Source organism: Musca domestica, unplaced genomic scaffold (assembly GCF_030504385.1).
Source record: "Musca domestica strain aabys unplaced genomic scaffold, Musca_domestica.polishedcontigs.V.1.1 8, whole genome shotgun sequence".
NCBI lineage: Eukaryota > Metazoa > Arthropoda > Insecta > Diptera > Muscidae > Musca > Musca domestica.
In genome coordinates, this window is record NW_026712409.1 from 13,825,155 (window position 1) to 13,848,031 (window position 22,877).

Consider the following 22,877-nt stretch of genomic DNA (forward strand, 5'->3'; position numbering starts at 1 on the left):
AATATTGTTATGTGCCGGATTTGGACTCTATCGACTACTTCCTTAACTTTATATAAGATATGTGATAATTTTTAGAACATGTTAAAATGTCCGTGATATATTCGAGCGAAGTATTCAATTTTCATACTTTATCTAATAAAAAAAATAAAACCAGTGAAGAAAGTCCTAAAGTCGGGCGGGGCCGACTTTATGATACCCTACTCCATTTTGCTAATTTAGTAGAGCTCCACATAACAACTAAAAGTTTTTATGGGAGAATTCAATCATACACACTATGATTATAATTGTATTGCCCATTTGGTGCAAAATTAATTTGAAATCAGATAAAGATATATATGGGAGCTATACCCAAATCTGTACCGATCTTGATAAAATTTGGCTAAGATATTTCTGAGCTGTATTTCATATATTTCCCTGAATAAAGTTGTTACGGTGAGCATATTACGGCTGTGGGTAACAAATACAACAAATCGGATGAAATGGGAGCTATAGCTATATCTCAAGCGATCTTCACCAAATTCGGCATACTAACTTCTAGAACCGAATGGGTCGCATGTGCCAAATTCCATCCCATTTGGGCAAATATAAGACGTTTGGTGTACAATAAAATTTAAATCGTACGAAGTTATATATGGGAGCTATATCCAAATCTGAACCGATCTCGATAAAATTTAGCAAAGGTATTTCTGAGCTGTATTTGATATATTTCCCCAAATATTGTTGTTACAGAGTGCATATTACGCCTGCGGAGGACAAAAATAACAAATCGGATGAACAATATATATGGGAGCTATATCTATATCTGAACCAATTTCGATCAAATTTGGCATACTTATTTGCAGGCCTAATTTGGTTGTATGTGCAAAATTCCATACTATTCGGGCTGATATTACACGTTTGGTGCACAATAAAAGGCAAATCGGACGAAGATATACATGGGAGCTATATCTAAATTTTTACCGAAAAACAAATGATTTGTGCCAAATTTCATCTCAATCGGATAATAAATGCGACCTGCATTTTGTTCACAAGAATACATGGACAGACGGACGGACTGACATGCATAAATCAACTCAGAAAGTGATTCTATGGAGATCCTCAGAAGTAACTATGGGTCTATCTGCTTCCTTCTCCATGTCAAAAAATAAATGCACAAATACATAATACCCTTACCACTAAGTGGTGTAGGGTATAAAAATATTGGTATGGGCAAAATTACAAGAAAACCGAACATTAATATATAATATTCCTCACCTCAGGTTTCTGGTTGAGAGAAATAATTAGATATAGGAAGTGGTAAAGAATGGCTGACTTGTTTCGCATGTTATGACAGATGAAAATATTGGAAATTGTGACCCTTTGTGGGTGAGGTACCAGATTCGGGGTTTTTAATTTTTTTTAATGAAAGCAAAGAATGTCGGAAATAGCATCAAATTTTAGAATAAATTTAGATTTGTTTGAATTGGTCACCTTTAGCACGAATTATGGCCTTCAAATGGCCAATGAAACCGTCACACCCTGCTCGAATGTTGCTCTGCGGTATTTTGGCCCATTCCTGAAGTAAAGCGCTTGCTTGAGGTGATCAACACTTTGGTATTTTTTAATGTCAACCTAGCTTTCCAAAATACTCCAGACTCAATAGTCCAACGGATTGGTATCCGGGGATTTCGGCGGCCATTGTGCGCTGAAGCGAGGAACCTCATTTTGTAACCATTCTTGGGTTACGCGTGGTGCTGAGTCCTGTTGGAATGTCCAAGGTCTGCGGCCAAAATGTTTGCGTGCCCAAGGCTTTAATACACCCTCCAGAATATTTTCGCCATAATATTCGGCATTTATTCTGATGCCACGGTCGATTAATACGAACGGAGAGCGATCATTGGCTGTTACGGCGGTCCACACCACACCATCTCCATGGCCGGTTCGAGGCTTCAGTTCTGGTGGCCAACCGAAGGTGCACATTTTCAGCTGACCTCTTTGACAAGTAAACACGATCATTTTGTTTGTTTACAAACTGCTGGACAACGAATGTTTTCTCATCGGAGAAAACCAAATTCGGCAGTTCACCGCTTTCGGTCAAGCGATGCAACTCCTTAGCTCTTTTGAGTCTATTTTATTTCTGTTGCGGTGTAAGTTCTTGCACTTTTTGGAATTTCAATGACTTTACCCAGAGCTCATTTTTCAATATTTGCCAAATGGAATATTTCGATATGTTCAGCTCATGAGGCATTTTTCGGCCACTGCGACGCGGGATTCGATCAAGTCGCTTCTTTACTTTTCACACCATTTCTGCTGATGTTGCTCTTTTCTTCCGTCTATTTCCTTGACCTCGGGCTACGCTACCAATATCACGGTAACGAGCGATGGTACGAGACACAAAAGATTTATTCACATTTAAATGCTGGAGTGCTCTAACGATAGCCACTTGTGGTTTTCCAGCCAAATATAAAGCCAAATATAAAGAAGATAAAGAACTCACATTATCACGCTTGAATTCCATCACGAATAATATTTTTTCTGAAAAATTCTCACCAAAATGCTTTTGTACGCTTGTAAACAATATAATGAGCTGTCACTGGAATAATTTTAACAGCTGCTAGACGAGTGGCTTAGAAATGACAGCAGTCTTAAATTGGTTGCAGTTTTTTCATCTCACCCTGCACCCTCTCTAGCCATATGGCTGATGGTACAAAAGTTATAAGTGCATTTCTAGTATGATAAAGTGTATATTTTATTTTTTTGCGTTACTTAAAAAAGTTTAAGGATTGTTGGATGCCCCTCAAAGTATGCTATACAAATGTTAAGTAAAATATGTAATCGGGCCTTTAGTGAATATAATGTGTAAAATTGTATAATTTGTTGATACCCCCATATATTACGATCATGCGGAGTTTTTCCATTCAATACATTGCAATAAGTCTCTCATGTCAATAGTCTTCAAAAAAAAAAAAGATCGCAGTCACCTATAATCAACCCCATTGGTCAACAATGTGACAATCTCCCCGTACAGTGATTTTGGACATGTCTAACATTCCCCTCCCCCCACCATTCATAATTTCCCATTAAATACATTTAATTCCCATGCCATTACAATCAAACAAATCATTTTATCGGCGGCGAAAATATCTTGCAATTTCCTTGAAATACCCTAGATCCCCCTACTACGACTCCATAAATAACCCCGAACAGATGTTCAAACAACATTTGATAAGAATGTGAACAGTCCGTTCACAAAACTTAATTCGCGGCTGATAAAAAAAAGGAGGCGACCTCCAATGGCAACAACAAATGCAGCACAAAAATCGTGATAACAAAAAAACAAATGAGAAAAACAAATAATGAAAATTAATTCTCTATTAGATACGAGGCTATTGCGATTGCAAACAAAAGCTCTCAACTATTTGTTGTTGCAATCTGAAGTATTCTTAAGGTCAATTGTTTACACATCATGTTAGAGTCATGTGGAAAGTGATTTTTTTCCTTACTTAGATTTGGTAATAATTATAGCATACTTTTAGACGCTTCCCCTGAATTTTTAATCATAAAGGAAACACCAAGGTACAACTCTTTCTAGGTAAACTTATTTCAAACAATAATATTGCATTTTCTTATGTTGTCAAATTTTACTTCACTGAAACCAAGTTCCCATCTATGATTAATGTACTTTCACTTTATTTTATTTATTTATTTTTTTTTTTTTTTTGAATATTCATTTTTGCAATTAGATGTTGTCAAATATATTATTTTGAAAAAATTGCAAAAATTAAAAATTACGCAAATTTACCTTCTTAATTCTACTATGGGAAACGTTGCGAAGGCATACAGTAAATATGATAGTTATTTTTGTGGTGCGCAAAAAATTATCTTAATGTTTTTTTATTGACAAAAGAAAAAAAAGAGAGGCTTAAGGAGACTTTCCAATGAAAAAAAAAAACATTTGAAAAACTTTTCATGTACAGAAGTCCTCCTAGAGGACTTAAGGATAGTTTACACATTGTCAAAGTCATATGCAAAGTGATTCTTCAAATATAATATTCTTAAAGTATACTTATAGGCGCTCCCACAATTTTTAAAACAAAAAAGGGGACATTTGGAAGTATTTCATAAATAAATAATATCATTTATAGCATAATTATATTCTACTTGCAAGTGATCACAACTTCGTCAGCGAGAAGTCCACCTTAGAATTTTAGATTCGTGTTCGGCCTTTTTATACCCTCCACCATAGTAGGGAGGGTATATTAAGTTTGTCATTCCGTTTTAAACATCTCGAAATATACATTTTAGACCCCCAAAGTATAATTATTATTGATCAGCATACAATTAGGTTGATAAAATTTTACTCAAATGTTTACTATGTCTGCAGGACTTTTGGTACTGAAAATGGGCTATGCAGGTCCACGTTTTGGTATAGCCCCCATATAATGGTACCTCCCCATTTTTAGTATTTTGGTGATTTTAGCGACATTATTCACCGGAATTTTTTTCAAATTGGATATTTGAAGTTCGTAATGGATACTACAGCCTATGACAGAATACTGTATGTGCAGGTCCACGTCTTCGTATAGCCCCCATATAACAATACCCCCCGATATTCGGTATTTTGATGATTTTAGCGACATTATTCACCGGAATTGTTTCAAATTTGATATTTGAAGTTCGAAGTGGATACTACAGCCTAAGACAGAAAATTGTGTGTGCAGGTCTACGTCTTCGTATAGCTCCCATATAACGGTACCTCCCGATATCCGGTATTTTGATGATTTTAGCGACATTATTCCCCGGAATTGTTCCAAATATGGCATTCGAAGTTCGTAATTGTTTCTACAGCCTACGACAGAAAATTGTCTGTGCAGGTCCACGTATTCGTATAGCCCCGATACTCAGTATTTTGATGATTTTAGCCACATTATTCACCGAAATTGTTTAAAATTTGGTATTTGAAATTCGTAATGGATACTACAACCTATGACAAAAAATTGTATATGCAGGTCTAGGTCTTTGTATAGGCCCCATATAACGGTACCTCCCGATATTCGGTATTTTGATGATTTTAGCGACATTATTCACTGGATTTGTTTCAAATTTGGTATTTAAAGTTCGTAATGGATACTAGAGCCAAAGACAGAAAATTGTCTGTAAAGGTCCACGTCTTCGTATAGCCCTCATATAACGGTACCCCCCGATATTCGGTATTTTGATGATTTTAGCCACATTATTCACCGAAATTGTTTCAAATTTGGTATTTGAAGTTCGAAGTGTATACTACAGCCTAAGACAGAAAATTGTGTGTGCAGGTCCACGTCTTCGTATAGCCCCCATATAACGGTACCTCCCGATATTCGGCTTTTGGATGATTTTAGCTACATTATTCCCCGGAATTGTTTCAAATTTGGTATTTGAAGTTCGTAATGGATACTACAGCCTGTGACAGAAAATTGTCTAAACAGGTCCTCGTTTTGGTATAGCGGCCTTATAATGGTAAGTCCCTATATTCGTCATTTTGATGATTTTAGCGACATTTCATTGTCTCAAATATGGTATTTGAAGTTCGTAATGGATACTACAGCCTAAGACAGAAAATTGTCTGTGCAGGTCCACGCCTTCGTATGGCCCCCATATATCGGTACCTCCCGATATTCGGTATTTAAATGTTTTCAGCGACATTATTCACGGGAATTGTTTAAAATTACGTGTTTAAAGTTCGTAATGGAAACTACAGTCTGTGACAGAAGATTGTCTATGCAGGTCCAGGTCTTCGTATAGGTCCCATATATCAGTACCTCCCTATATTCGGTAGTTTGACGAGTTTAGGTACATTAACCTAATTTTTTTCAAGTTTCGCATTTGAATATTGTAATGGCTTATGACGAAACTTGCCTATGAAGGTCCACGTCGTCTTTTAAACCCTAATATAACGGCTACATTCGGTATTTTTAAGATTTAAACAGAATTTTTAACGGATTTTTTTTTTTTTGAAAATTTTCAAATTCGTTCCAAATGGGTATTCAAAGGGAATTCAAATTTCGACCCAGCCGAACTTATTACTTTTTTTACTTTTTTTTTTGGAAATGTGTACTACAATTGTACGAAAAGTACTGCATATGGGTGAATGGATAGAGCTGTAACAGTGACATTTTATATTGCGATAATTGTTGGTGAGTAGGATTTTGATATGGGGTTGGTTCGCAAATGAGTATTGATATTATACGAAAAGTACTAAATGCTACATCCCGAAATGTCATTTTTATGAGTTTTTTTTAACATTCCTTTAGCTCTTATATAATCACCCTGGTATATTATAGTGTAGTAGAACGTTTTTTTATAATTAAAATTTTTTTTCTGAGAGTGCCTTAAATTATACTACGAAAATACTAAATAGAATTGTGAGAGTGGCTATTTACATATGACTTTAACGTGATGTGTAAACTAGTATTTTGTGTGGGTAGGAGACCTACTAAAGATTTTGTAACTATAGAAGACCTCATTAAAAGAACTCCTGAAGATAGTGGATCGCCTAACGGTATTCTGTCAGAAAAAAAAATTTTCATGGGGTGTTTCATAGATGGAAAACCTGTACAAGGCCTGTACAATTCCGGAACCTTTTTAAATAACCCAATCTTTTGACCACTTGTTGGATAGGTATTTTTTTATTTATTTATTTTATATTTTAATTGATGCCCATATCGGTTTTGTAGGTCCGCGTCTAATATTCGGGTCAAATATTCGGGTATCCACCAAGAAAAAAAGACTTTCACGAAATTAGGGTAAAATACCTACCTCTGAAAAAAACGAGAACCAAAGTTTTCCTGCGGATAGCAGACCTCCAAGAGAAATACTAAGGATGGAAGTCCTTCTGAAAGTATTCTTTGTAGAGAATATCATTTCAATGTCTTCTCGGGACACAAGGTTCTCTATAGTTAAATTAACTAAGGGTCTCTTGCAGAGAGAACACCTTTTCAAAGTTTTCTGTGTATAGAAGGAAAGAATGATTTTCTATTGATATCCTATTTCCTTCCAATTGCATTGCATTGTACAATTTACAGTATTTTTAAAGTCAATTTATTCTTTTTTTCTTCAAAAAAAAAATAAACAGAACATTACTCAACAATTTCCATGGAATTGGGACACAAAAATGTGTGTGTGTGTTTGTGTATATAACCCAAGGATATTTGTACATGAAAATATTTTATTGATCATCAGTAGCAGCAGTAGCAGGATATTTTTGCATTGCATAGTTCGTTTTTTTTTTAACATTTCAAACTTTTTTAGTTGCTTTGCCCTCCTTTTGACCCCTTTGGAAAATCATGAAGTGAGTGTGTTTTATTACTATTTTTTTTTGTTCTTTATTCTCATCATGGCATGTATGTATATGTGAATTCTTTAGCACACTTTTTATTATAGCGATGATGATGTTGCTCACACACACAGAGAGAGACATCTATAGAAAAGTATACAATAAAAGAAAAGCAGTGAAAAACTTTTTTTTTATTTTTCTGCTTTCTTTACTTCTTTCCTTTTTTAGGTCAAAAACCACCCCATTTTCGCAAATTTTGTGTTTACACATATACATACATAAATGAAATGTTGACTGTGTGTGTGTGTGCTTGTTTGGTGTATGACGAAATTTTCGCATAACTTTAGTTTTTTTCCGATTTGTATGTAATACCGACACAGTAACACACTCTACACTCCTTATTTTTTCTATCTCTGTGTGTGTGTGTTTGTTTTCCCTTCCATATATTGATGGCCTACTATTTTAAATTGCATGGGTATTGGTTGGGGCGGATGTGCACCCTCTCTCTCACACACACACACACTCTCTCGCATACAAATCTTGTGTACAGCTATTTCCGTTTTAAGTTCTCTGCAAATGATGCTACTCTGTTGCTGCTGCTGCCGCTGACGTTATTTTGGGGTATGGATAAGCCTGCTGCTGGCTGCATCTGATGATGATGCATGCAGGACACGAACTGTAAAGCTAGTGGCCTGGTTTTGTGTCCTTCCATTTCAAATTTATCAAATTGTGAGGAAAGAAAAACTACAACAACAACAACAACCAGCATAATTTTTCTTTTTCTTGTAATTGTGATTAAAACGAACTGCAAGGAATCCGCTCGTTGTTGGTTTTCTTCATTTTCTGGGAGGGTGTGTTGGCAGACACCACAATCCCATGAATCTTTGGTATTTCTCGAGACCAAAAAAAAAAACAGAAATGCAATAAATTAAACAAAGGACAGCCCAACAAAACCACCCTCAGAGAGGGGCAACCATAAGAAAATCAGGAAAAACAAAAGGAAATAAACCCGAAAAAGAACTATTATTGGTATAACTTACAACTGGCGAAGAATTGGGAGAATGGAATAACACAGATACCCTCGAATTAAGAAAATTTTGAGAAAAAAAACGAATTCAACCCCCTCCCCGTTTTGACACAAGCATGCGCATTAATTATGGAGCAAATGAAAAATCATTCGTTAGTGGATGCCACCAACAGCTTTAAACAGTAAGCCAGCTTTTCCTGCCTTTTCCCTCCCTTCCTCTGCCAGATTGCTTGCTTTCCCTTCCCATTCGCTGTTGTTATGATGATGATGATGGCATTAATGTCATTCTTTCCTTCTTCCCAATGTTCGTTCGTTAGCTGCCTCTCCATCCTGGCATGACATTATCAAAATGCTCAGTTCTCTCTGGAGTATCGAAAACATGTCATAGGTATGACACAAGAATTTATGTGTATACAGTGAGGGTATGTACCCAGCTTTTTTTGAAAAAAAAGGTGGGACATGAGGGGTTGAAAAGTAAAATCGGTTTTTTTTCGATAGATTTAGAGTTTTCATGGAATTCCAAAACATTATTCAATGGGAAAAGGAAAAAAAGATTTATGCCAATAGAATCCCAGATCCATAGGTTTATAGTGGTTAAAACTCGATGAAATTGAGGACCTGAAAAACTTGTACTTCTTGAGAAATTTGAGAAAAAATAAGGTCTGAAGGTCAATCTGTATAAAGTTGAAGAAAAGAAGTCCCTTTGGCTTTTGTGGATAAAAGAAGGCAGGACCTTTAAAAAATATTTTTTTAGATCAAATGTCTCCCAAAGGTTCATTGTCAGTAGAATATCTTCTTCAATTGTTATTCTATATAAGATAGAAGATCTCCAACATCTTCCATATAGATAGAAGACTTCCCAACAGAAGCCTTTCCAATTTAATTGAGATAACTTCCGAATTTAAGTTAATCTATAGAACCTATTTATATAATCGGTAAAAACGAAGTTAAGTTCGGTTGCATCGATTTTTGTATACCCTTGCCTTTTGGGCAAAATGGATATCTTCAAAAAACCTAGAATTTGGAAGTAGCGTTTTGAAAAATATAATTATATTTTAGACCGTATTATAGGAGATTTGGTTGGGAATTAGGACCTGAAAATCAGGCGGTACCATTTAATGGGGCTATACCCAACAGTGGACCTACATTGCATATCAGAACTAAACTACCTACTTAGAATCTGAAACCTATTCTGAACCTGAAACATGAACCAGCTGACCTGGTTGGAAATTGGGACCAAAACTTTGAAAAGATCGAAAAAATCTAACATTCCGTTATGTGAGTTCTTAAGCAAAAATTTGACAAACATTAAAGAATTTTTTTGCGAGAAGTTAACCTACCCGCTAACAACAGGCCTATACTGGCTTAAGTGTATGTCCAACAGGACGTGTGGTGATCGTATTCGCCACTCTTTTCAACCTACCTACTCTGACCTTTGCAAAACGCTACTATCTTTTCTGGATCTAGAGACAACCTGTTCTTTAATCTTCCCTTTCCAGGTCTTCTATTCTTAGTAAAACAACAGAACGGCCTTCCACAGGTATTATCTAGATAGGGTCCTAGGTTCCAAGGTCTTCTGTAGGCACATGACTCTCACAGACCTTTTTATGAATAGAGGACTTTCAGAGGGACACTATGGACAGAGGAACTTCGTGAGGACTCTAGTGGTAAGAAGAATATTATCAGTCCTTCTATGAGCGGTTTTTCCATTGGCAGTAATTTTCTAAAGGTTTACTATGGAAAGAACCCTTATATTTGTCCTCTAGAGACAGAAGATTTTCCAAAGTTCTTTTGAAAATAGTGATCTTTTACAGATCTTCCATTAACTGATAACTTCATTGTCTTCTATAAAAATGCTTTCTCGGGGTCCCTATGACCAATTAATTCCCAGGATTTTTAAAGACGACCTTCCCATCGGACGAAATGTTCTCGGTCAGATAACTTACACATTCCTCAGGTCTTTTAAAAAAATCTGACCTTTAATGAATCATGGAAGAGGTCTTCTTAGGTCTCTACAGGTTTTTTTTTCCAATCTCTTATGGGAATGAGGAATCTGATAAAGGTCCGCAAGAAATATCTAAAGGACTTTTATAAGAACTTCTGCAGGGTATCTACTCTACTTTAGTAAAAACTATCGGAGTTTTTTGATCTTTTTTCCTGAAGTACCAATTTTCAGGTATTTTTACCCGGATATTTGATCCAAAAATCCGGGACCAAAAATCCAACAAGTGGTCATATTTATGAAACGATTCGGTAGTTATGTCTAAATTATCAGTCCACTCACTCAACGGCATGATTAGTAACATTTTGTCAGTATATCCAAAACAATCGATATCTTTCAATCCTAGACACCAACAGTGATCGAAAATAAGTACAATTTAGTACTTTACGAACAGTTATAGTAAGTATTTGCAATACCACCGACAGATTCCAACAGTGAGCAAAATTCAGGATTTCAGCTCTGAAACTTCCCCATTACCAAATTTAGTAAAATTATGATACAAATTCAAAAACCACCTCCATACCTTAGATGCAGACTCCAATAGTGACATCTACATCAAATTTCAGGATATCAGATATATTCCTTCACCCATTTACCAAATTTGGTACTATAGTACACACTTCCAAACCCACATCCATATCTTAATTCCAGATACCACAAGAAAGCTCAATATACAATATGAGGTTTCCATGGCTAACTCTTGGTCCAATGCCAAATTTAGTACTATTCAGTACTTTTCTCAAAATTATGGTACCTATTTGCAAAAATTTCAAAATTCCAGCTTCATCGACCTAAACCAAACTCTTCCGAATTTAGTACAATTTAGTAAAGTTCGCAGACTTAGTACATATTTCCAACCTTGATTCTTATATCAATTTATTTACATAATACCAAAATGGTACCATATTTGGAGTTTAGTACCATTTTAGAACTTTTCGTACCCTTCGAAGTGCGAATTCTCTAAAACCCCTTTGGTGCTTCTCCTGCACTCCATCAATGACCCTCATTCCAAATTTCAGAATTCTAGCTCATTCCGTTTGTCCAAGAGGCTACTCTTAGTACGAAATTCCAAATCACACGGTTACGCACCAAGACTATCGTGCATAATACTAGCTTTAGACGTTTCGTCATAGAAGTTATCTTCAGACCACAAACAAGGGAATTGATGAGGATTGGTGGCTCTTAGGTATTCCCTGCCTTAACCCCTGGTAAACATTACTATTATTCTCCACTAAAAAATAAGAGTTGTTTTTATATAAACAACAATATAAGGACTAACCCTGACTATTTTGCAACAACAATATGTAGAATATTGAATTATTGTTACATTATTTTTACTGGAAGACCGTTCCCATACCCGTAGAACTTAACACTCGCAGGTAAAATGAAGAGGCAAATTTGGCCGACTGAAAAGCAATAGCATAATTGCCAACATCTGATTGGCTGATATAATCTTCTGAAAGCGAACAACTTGTTTTAGATTTTTGACAGGTTTTTTCGTTCTCGAATTTTTTTCTCCCCACAGCAGTTCTCCTATGGACAAAAGACCTTGCACAGCTCTTCTATAGACTTTAATCAATCTGAAACTCTAAAATATTTTCTTCAGTTCATCTGTACCCAAAATTGTTATACCCTACACCACACGGTGGTCAGGATGATATTATGTCTTTGTGCATTTGTTTGTAACAGGCAAAAGGAAACGAGATAGAACCATAGTTCCTTTTGATGATCTGCATAGAATCACATTTTGAGTCGATTTATGCATGTCCGTCCGTCCGTCCGTCCGTCCGTCTGTCCATGTATTTTTGTAAACAAAAAATTGTAAATTTTGCACAAATCATTTGTTTGGCCCAAGAACGAACCCTATTGAAATTGGAGATAATCGGTCAAAATTTAGATATAGCTCCCATATTGCCTTTTATTGTGCACCAAACGTGTAAAATCAGCCCGAATAGTATGGAATTTTGCACATACAACCAAATTGGACCTGAAAATAAGTATGCCAAATTTGATCGAAATCGGTTCAGATATATCTATAGCTCCCATATATATTGTTCATCCGATTTGTTATTTTTGTCCGCCGCAGCCGTAATATGCACTCTATAACAACAATATTTGGGGAAATATATCAAATGCACCTCAGAAATACATTTGCTAAATTTTATCGAGATCGGTTTGGATTTGGATATAGCTCCCATATATAACTTAGTCCGATTTACCTTTAATTGTGCACCAAACATCTAATATTTGTCTAAATGGGATGGAACTTGGCACTTACGACCGAATTAAGTCTACAAGCTAGTATGCCAAATTTGGTGAAGATCGGTTCAGATATAGCTATAGCTCCCATATATATAATGTTCATCCGATGCATATATATATTGTTCATCATATGCACTCTGTAACAACAATATTTGGGGAAATATCTCAAATGCAGCTCAGAAATACCTTTGCAAAATGTTATCGAGATCGATTCAGATTTGGATATAGCTCCCACATATAACTTCGTCCGATTTACTTTTTATTGAGCACCAAACGTTTAATGTTCACCCAAATGGGATAAAATTTGGCTCATACGACCGAATTAAGTCTAGAAGCTAGTATGTCAAATTTGGTGAAGATCGGTTCCGATTTGAATATAGCTCCCATATATATTGTTCATCCGATTTATTACCCACAGCCGTAATATGCACTCTGTAACAACGATATTCCGGGAAATATATCAAATACAGCTCAGAAATATCTTTGCCAAATTTTATCGAGATCGGTTCCGATTTGGATATAGCTCCCATATATATCTTTATATGATTTCAAATTAATTTTGCACCAAATGGGCAATACAAGTCCGAATTTAAAAGATACAAATGCTTCGGCACATTTAGTCCTTTGAACTTTAAATTATAATTATAATCATAGCGAATTCTCCCATGAAAACTTTTAATTGTTATGTGGACCTCTACTAAATTAGCAAAGTGGTGTAGGATATCATAAAGTCGGCCCCGCCCGACAATAGGACTTTCTTTACTGGTTTTTTTCTAGAATACCTTCCTCCTCTGGTCTCAGCAAGAGATATATTTTAAAATGCATAATTTTTAATATTCAGCATCCAAAAACGATGGATGAATTAAATAAAATTACGGGTTTTTGGAATGCCAACACATTATATTAATATGAATTATGCTAATACCGGAGAACTCTATCGCGCACACAAATTGATTTAGAGCCATAGAATTAACGTAAATTATGCAAAAAAAAAATAAAATAAATAAATATAAGTTGTATTTTTAAACCGGTGATATTCATGACATGTTAAAATTGTTATTTTTTTGGTACAGAGAAATTCGAAACTCTAGGAATAAACGAAATAATAAATCAATGTCAATGGTCTGGTTTGGATATTTCGGGCATATTAGATGGAAGGGGTATTTAGAAAGAGGAAGGGTAAAGTTGTTGGCTAAGCCAGAGATCATCTAAACATTAATCACGAAGTCCAGTTTGCGAGATTAGTTCATTAATGTTGATTTTTCTAAGTGGTATTTAACCAAAAAATATATAGGGTTACATGACACAATTACATGACGGAAAAAATTATCCGGAAACAAGTTAACAAGTATCAGTCGGTTTTGCCGAAAGATATATACCCTCAGCCAGTGTTCGATTATTTAAATATATTTTAACTTCTGTTATGATTATTCAAATTGTTGACCCTCTATGGAGTAGGTTCCGAAGGAATGGGCCAATATTGTCCATTTCGTATAGGACCTAAATAAATATGATATAAATATTGCGATCTGCCAGGTGTGGACCATATGGTTTTCTTTCTTCTCTTATATGTGATAAATTTTAGAAAATATTTTATAGAATTTATTTTTTTTATTTTAGAAGTATTTTATATTTTAGTTAATGCAGATAAAAATATTGGTATGGCCAAAATTACAAGAAAATCGAACATTTATATCCGATTTTATGCAAAATCATAAATTCCATATTCATCTCAAGTATCTGATTGACAGAAATATTTAGATATAGCAAGATGTAAAGAATCGCCGACTTGTTTCGCAAGTTATGACAGATACAAGAATTGTGACCCTTTGTTGGTGAGGTATCAGAAGGGGTTGGCAGAGAAAAAAAAAACTGCAACAAAGTCAAACGTCATAATTTTTACATTTTTTTTTTTTAATTTTTAATAAAGGAAAGCAAAAAATGTCGGAAACAGCATCAAATTTTAGAATAAGTTCAGGTTTGTTTGAATTGGTCACCTTTGGCACGAATTATGGCCTTCAAACGGCCAATGAAACCGTCACACGCTGCCCGAATGTTGCTCTGCGGTATTTTGGTCCATTCCCTACGAAGCACTTGCTTGATGATCGGCGATCGACACTTTGTTATTTTTTGGTGCCAGTCTTGCTTTCCAAAATACTCCAGACACAATAGTCCAACAGATTGGTATCCGGACATTTTGGTGACCATTGTGCGAGGCTGGAAATGAAGCGAGGAACCTCATTTTGTAACCATTCTTGGGTGGCGCGTGTTGAGTGCGATGGTGCTGAGTCCTATTCGAATGTCCAAGGTCTGCGGCCAAAATGTTTGCGGGCCCAAGGCTTTAATATACCCTCCAGAATATTTTCGCAATAATATTCGGCATTTATTCTCATGCCACGGTCGATTAACACTAGCAGAGAGCGACCGTCGGCTGTTATGGCGGCCCACACCATCACCATGGCCGGCGCTTGAGGCTTGAGTTCTGGTGGCCAATCGAAGGTGCATATTTTCAGCTGACCTCTTTGGCAAGTAAACACGATCATTTGGTTTGTTTAAAAACTGCTGGACAACGAATGTTTTCTCATCGGAAACCGAGAAAACCAAATTCGGCTGTTCACCACTTTCGGCCAAGCGAAGCAACTCTTTAGCTCTTTTGAGTCTATTTTCTTTCTGTTGCGGTGTAAGTTCTTGCACTTTTAGGAATTTCAAGGGCTATACCTCGAGCTCATTTTTCAATATTTGCCGAATGACAATTTGCGATATGTTCAGCTCACGAGTAATTTTTCGATCACTGCGACGCGGCTTTCGATCAAGTCGCTTCTCGACTTTTCGAACTATTTCTGCTATTGTTGACATTTTCTTCCGTCCACTTCCTCGACGTCGGGCTACACAAAAGATTTATTCACATTTAAATGCTGGAGTGCTCTAACTATAGCCACCTGTGGTTTTCCAGCCAAATATAAAAAAATCGCACTAGCACGTTTAAATTCCATCACGAGTAACTGGAAAATTGAGTCGATTTATGCATGTGCGTCCGCCCGTCTATCCGTTCGCCCGTCCGTCTATCTGTCCGTCCGTCTGTCCATGTATTTTTGTAAACAGAGTACAGTTCGCATTTATTGCCCTATCCAGATTTGTTATTTTTGTCCTCCACAGCCGTAATATGCACTCTGTAACAACGATATTTGGGGAAATATATCAAATACAGCTCAGAAATATCTTTGCCAAATTTTATCGAGATCGGTTCCGATTTGGATATAGCTCACATATATATTTTTATCCGATTCCAAATTAATTGTGCACCAAATAGAACTTTAAATTATGACTATAATCATAGCGTGTATGATTGAATTCTCCCATAAAAACTTTTAATTGTTTTGCGGAGCTCTACTAAATTAGCAAAGTGCTGTTGGGTATCATAAAGTCGGCTCTGCCCGACTTTAAGACTTTCTTTACTGGTTTTTCATATATTTATTTTTTATTTATTTAGTTTTTGTTTTGTTCCACATTGTTTTTATTTCGGGAATATATTTATGTCAAGGACATGAACGCAATAAATACTTGATATTCCTCAAAATTACGTTCGCGTGGGTCTTTCTTAGAAAATTTTGAAACATTATCACTGTGAGAAAAATCATATGAAAGGCTTTATATCCGCTTAGAACTTGACAATGCCATTTGTCCCACTCTCAAATGAAAAAATAAAACAATGATATTCTCTTCTCCTTAACCTGAATTGCAATTCACCGTAATTATTTTCAGATTACCTAGAAAATCAAACAGCAAATTACATGGAATTATTCACAAAAGCCGAATGCCGCATCGCAACAATTTGCAATTTCCTATTAGAAAAATAGCTCGGTTTCATCGAAGCTAAATAAACATATTAAATGGGTACATTGGAACGTATCGTAATTATACTCTACATTTTGGAGTTGTAACATAGAAAAAATTTGAAAAATTGAAAAACAGTCAAAATTGAAAAAGTTGCACTCAAAGGATCCGACGGATTTTGTGCACAAAACTAAACGAGAGCTCAGCAAAAAAAATCTCAGAAAAGTTTAGATCTGAATATTTTTCACAGACGATCGCGAGATCTCCATGTGGAAGATCAATGAAGATCTGGAAATCTTCTCTAAGCAGATATCTCATGGAAGATCTGAAGTTCTCCTTACAGAAAGTCTGGACACCTTCTCACAGAAGATCTGGACAGCTTTTCACAAAATATATGGAAATCTTCGGCAAAATTATCTGAATACCTTCTCACAAAAAGATCTGTAGATATTCTCAAAAAAAAAATCTAGCGATCTTCTCAAAAAGATCTGGAGATCTTCTCAAAAAATTCTGAATATTTTCTCATAGAAAATATTCAGAACTTTTTGGAGATCTAGAGATCCTCTCATAGAAGTTCTGGAGATCTTCTCATAAAAGTTCTGGATATCTTGTCATAGAAGATCTGGATATCTTGTCATAGAAGATCTGGAGATCTTGTCATAGAAGATCTGGAGATCTTGTCATAGAAGATCTGGAGATCTTCTCATAGAAGATCAGGGAATCTTCTTATAAATAATCTGGAGATCTTCTTATAGAAGATCTGGAGATCTTCTTAAAGAAGATCTGGAGATCTTCTCAGAGAAGTTCTGGAGATCTTCTCATAGAAGTTCTGGAGATCTTCTCATAGAAGTTCCGGAGATCTTGTCATAGAAGATCTGGAGATCTTGTCATAGAAGATCTGGAGATCTTCTCATAGAAGTTCTGGAGATCTTCTCATAGAAGATCTGGAGATCTTCTCATAGAAGATCTGGAGATCTTCTCATAGAAGATCTGGAGATCTTTTCATAGAAGATCTGGAGATCTTCTTATAGGAGATCTGGAGATCTTCTCATAGAAGATCTGGAGATCTTCTCATGAAGATCTGGAGATCTTGTCATAGAAGATCTGGAGATCTTCTCATAGAAGATCTGGAGATCTTCTCATAGGAGATCTGGAGATCTTCTCATAGAAGATCTGGAGATCTTCTCATAGAAGATCTGGAGATCTTGTCATAAAAGTTCTGGAGATCTTCTCCTAGAAGATCTGGAGATCTTCTCATAGAAGATCTGGAGATCTTCTCATAGAAGATCTGGAGATCTTCTCATAGAAGATCTTCTCATAGAAGATCTGGAGATCTTCTCATAGAAGATCTGGAGATCTTCTCATAGAAGATCTGGAGATCTTCTCATAGGAGATCGGGAGATCTTCTCATAGGAGATCTGGAGATCTTCTCATAGAAGATCTGGAGATCTTCTCATAGGAGATCTGGAGATCTTCTCATAGGAGATCTGGAGATCTTCTCATAGGAGATCTGGAGATCTTCTCATAGGAGATCTGGAGATCTTCTCATAGAAGATCTGGAGATCTTCTCATAGAAGATCTGGAGATCTTCTCATAGGAGATCTGGAGATCTTCTCATAGAAGATCTGGAGATCTTCTCATAGAAGATCTGGAGATCTTCTCATAGAAGATCTGGAGATCTTCTCATAGAAGATCTGGAGATCTTTTCATAGAAGATCTGGAGATCTTCTAATAGAAGATCTGGAGATCTTCTCAGAGAAGTTCTGGAGATCTTCTCATAGAAGATCTGGAGATCTTCTTATAGGAGATCTGGAGATCTTCTCATAGAAGATCTGGAGATCTTCTCATGAAGATCTGGAGATCTTGTCATAGAAGATCTGGAGATCTTCTCATAGAAGATCTGGAGATCTTCTCATAGAAGATCTGGAGATCTTCTCATAGGAGATCTGGAGATCTTCTCATAGGAGATCTGGAGATCTTCTCATAGAAGATCTGGAGATCTTCTCATAGGAGATCTGGAGATCTTCTCATAGAAGATCTGGAGATCTTCTCATAGAAGATCCGGAGATCTTCTCATAGAAGATCTGGAGATCTTCTCATAGAAGATCTGTAGATCTTCTCATAGAAGATCTGTAGATCTTCTCAAAGAAGATCTGGAGATCTTCTCATATAAGATCTGGAGATCTTCTCATATAAGATCTATAAATCATCTGATAATAAATCTTTCGATTTTCATGCTTCTCATAGAAGGTCTGTCGATAATCTTAAGGAAAAGCTGTAGATCTTCGTAAATATTCTGAAGATCTTCTCCTTGTTATTCAAATATGGAATCTTTTAGAAAATCTGTAAATCTGTTTTTAAAAGAATTGCAGATATTTTTGTGGAAAACCTATATATCTCCTTAGAAAATCCGTTTATGGAAGAAGTGTACCTAGTCTCTTAGAAAATGTATATACATTTTCATATAAGATCTATGGGACCATCTGATTGTAAATCTAGTGATCTGTAGGCCTTTTTCAATCATTAGTGTTTTTTTTTAGAATATTTATGGAAAATTATATAAAGTTTATTTTAGAAGATATTTTTTTAATGTCTGCAAGAACCTAGAACCTTGTGCATTACAGAGAAATATTGGAAATAACAAATGTATATTCATGCACATACAAATATACGAATTACAAAGCCTTTTTACGTGATTCACTATCGATGTGATTCATTAATATTTCCCCTTGTAATGAGCTATTAATAAAGAATGCATTACCAATACAACCCATTGTTCTTTGTCCATATGTAAGCGGACGCACACACACACACAAATCTCAGTTCAAACAAAATCTATACTCATAGCTATTATTATTTTATCTGTTAGAAAATTCACATTTATTTTGCATTTGTTGTTGTTGTAGTTTTTACAACATGATAAAATTGAACAAAAACCAAAAAATGACGCCATTCACGCGAATATTTCTATCCGCGCATCAGTTAAAACGTTTAGAATGAAACGAATGGGACTGGGCGGCCGAGGAGACCTTAGCGATTTCATGCCTTCTCAAATGCTGTGATGATCATTGATGTCATCTGAATTTTATTTCTATTCCGAAATGACTTTCAGAAATATTTGATATTTCAATTGTGGCAATTATTAGAAATCTTTACGATCTCTTTTATTACAGGGTTGAATATAACCAGAAATATGAATTTAGACATATAGACATACAGACATTTTTGGCAAAAATTGATGCTTAGATTTCTGAGAGAAAAAGAAAGAAATGGAAAAACAATTCAAAGAATATTTCAGAAAATCATTTTTAACAAAACCTTCTACAACTTCAGCCATTCTTGAGATATAAGCATTCTAGCTAACATCCCCTTTCTTTGTATATATTCATTGTATATATTTCGGAATCTACGTAATGGTCAGAATTGACCTGTTCGTCTAATTTATGATTTCGCCGGGATTAAAAATATTCACGGATTAATGGAAAATTTGGCTTTCGTTTAACACAAATGTTATGGTCTATTTCACCCTCCAAATATTATCCGATGACCAACAAAATTTGAAGGCTTCTGCCCAGCCCTAAGTTCTAGCAGAATGCTAACTTACGCATTGAATGGTCTATAATTGCGTCCTGTAGAGCAACTGCAAAATCAGGAAAATTTTCAGTTTTTGGACCATTTCAACCCCTGAATATTATTCGGTCATCTCCAAAAACAATAGGGTTCTATTCTGGCTCTAGCCCCACCACCATTCTAAATTTCGTGAAGATATATTTCACCCTCCAAATATTATCTGATGACCATCAAAATTTGAAGGCTTCTGCCCAGCCCTAAGCTCTAGCAGAATGCTAACTTCCGCATTGATTGGTCTATAATTGCGTCCTGTAGTGCAACTGCAAAAGCAGGGATTTTTCAGTTTTAAGTCCATTTCAGCCCCTGAATATTATTCGGTCATCTCCAAAAACAATAGGGTTCTATTCTGGCTCTAGCCCCACCACCCTTCTAAATTTCGTGAAGATCGGGCCATAATTGCGACCTGTAGAGTGATTACAAATTAACATGGACAGACGGACGGACGGACATACATAGCTAGATCGACTCAGCTCGGCGAGATAGGAAGATCCATATATATTTTCCTATGTGGGACCAATATTTCGAGGTGTTACATAATTTTGGGCCCAATCAAACTTGAAATACCCCCAACACATAGTGTTGTAGGGTATAAAAAGACCTGTAGAAGGCGTTCTTTATAAAACTCGTTTAAAACATCCTGTCTCTAGAAGACTATTACAAAGTGAATTTATCAATATAAAGCCAGTAGACGTTCTTATATCTGCAGAATCCTTTAAAGGTTGTTTATCAACAGAGAACAGAGGCTTTCTATTTCTATACCCTCCAAAATTGTATTTTATGTCGAACTTACGACGTCCCTTTGTCTGTCTGTTTGGCCGTCTGTGGAAATTATTCTAGTTTCCGAACGAACGACGTAGTTTGATAAAATTCTACTCAGATATATAAAATGTCAGTAGGACTTTTATTATTGAAAATGGGTCATATACATTCACATTTTCGTATAGCCCCCATATAACGGTCCCCTCCCTATATTCGATATTTTGATGTTCATTGCTCAAGTGTTTCAAATTCTTTAATTGAAGTTCGTAATGGGCACTTTAGCCAATGACACAAAATTGTCAATGCAGGTTCACGTCTTCGTATAGCCCCCATATAACGATAATTCCCTATATTCGGTATTTTTGTTAATTTAGTTGCACTATTCACGGGAATTGTTTCAAATTTCGTATTTGAAGTTCCTAATGGGTACTAAAGTCTATGACAGAAAAGTGCACATGTAGGTCCAGGTGTTCATATAGACCCGGTTTTTATAACCTCAGCCATATGGCTAGACAGGGTATATAACATTTGATACGGCCAAAATGTGCTTCATCGAAATGACAGTTTTAGACCCTAGGTCTCTTTGGACCAAATCATTTTCAAGACATTTGATGTCAATTTGGCGATGTACGTCCGTCCGTCCGTCCGGCTGGCTAGCTGGTGCGCACGATAAGACTCGAAGGAAGTATCCGATTTGGTCCAAACTTAGCACATCGCAATATTATTATCAAACTTAGATCGAGTTCGGAGATGGGCAATATATGTCCACTCTTTCTGGCAACTCCCCCAAAAAAGGTCGAAATTAAAAAAAAAATATTTTACTGCATTGAAAGAGAAAGGATAATCCGATTTTGCTCCAACTTTGCAAATCCTAATATTTCCAAAAGTGCTACGTCAGGTGCGAAAACGGACAATATCCTTCCACTCCTTCTGGTACCTCCCCACAGAGGGTCAAAATTTTTAATAATTATAACTCTTATAAAATGTGATATAAAAGTCAGATTATTCTCATTTTCCACATGTCACAATATTTTTATTAAACCAAGATCTGGTGTGAAGGTGGCATATGTCGGTCAACTCCTTTTGGTATCTCCCCCACAAAAGGTCGAAATTTTCAAAAAAATGTATTTTTTGCACCGAAAGATAAAGGACAATCCGATTTTGCTCTAACTTTGCATATCCTAATATTTGCGTCAGTGCTAGGTCAGGTATGAAAATGGACAATATCGGTCCACTCCGTCAAGTACCTCCCCCACAAATGGTCTAAGTTTTGAATAATTTCAACTCTCATAAAATATGATGTAAGAGTCCGATTATCCTCAAATTTCACACAGTCCAATATTCAAATTAACCCAAGGTCTGGTGTTAAGATGGACAATATCGGTCCACTCCTTTTCGTACCTTCCCCACATATGGTCGAAATTTTCAAAAAATATATTTTTTGCACAGAAAGAGAAAGGATAATCCGATTTTGCTCCAACTTTGCATACCCTAATATTTGCGTTAGTGCTAGGTCGGGTGTGAAAATAGACCATATTCGTCCACTTCATCAAGTACCTCCCCCACAAATGGTCAACATTTTGAATAATTACAACTCTCACATAATGTGATGTAAGAGTCCGATGGTCTTAAAATTTCACACATCCCAATATTTATATTAACCCAAGGTCTGGTGTTAAGATGGGCAAAATCGGTTCACTCCTTCTGGTACCTCCCCCACAAATGTTCGAAATTTTCAAAAAAAAAATATTTTCTGCACACAAAGGGAAGCAATAATCTAATTTTGCTCTAATTTTGCAAATCCTAATATTTGCGTCAGTTCTAGATCTCATGCCAAAATGGATAATATTGGTCCAATCCATTAAGTGCCTCTCCCACAAAGGGTCAAAATTTGGAATAATTATAACACGACGATTTTAATTAAATTTCACACACCCTACTATTTTTATGAACCCAAGATCTGATAGTAAGACGGAATATATCGGTCCACTCCTTGTGGTACCTCCCCCACAAACGCTCAAAATGTTGAATATCCATGAAATTCATAAAAAGCGAAATTAACATCCGAT

The 22,877-nt window shown here is 35.9% G+C and overlaps 1 protein-coding gene across 2 annotated transcripts in view; it reads right to left on the reverse strand.

Moving 5' to 3' along the window:
- LOC101901318 (uncharacterized) overlaps positions 1-22,877 on the reverse strand; it is a 64,202-nt gene that overhangs the window by 4,226 nt on the left and 37,099 nt on the right. The window lies entirely within an intron of this gene.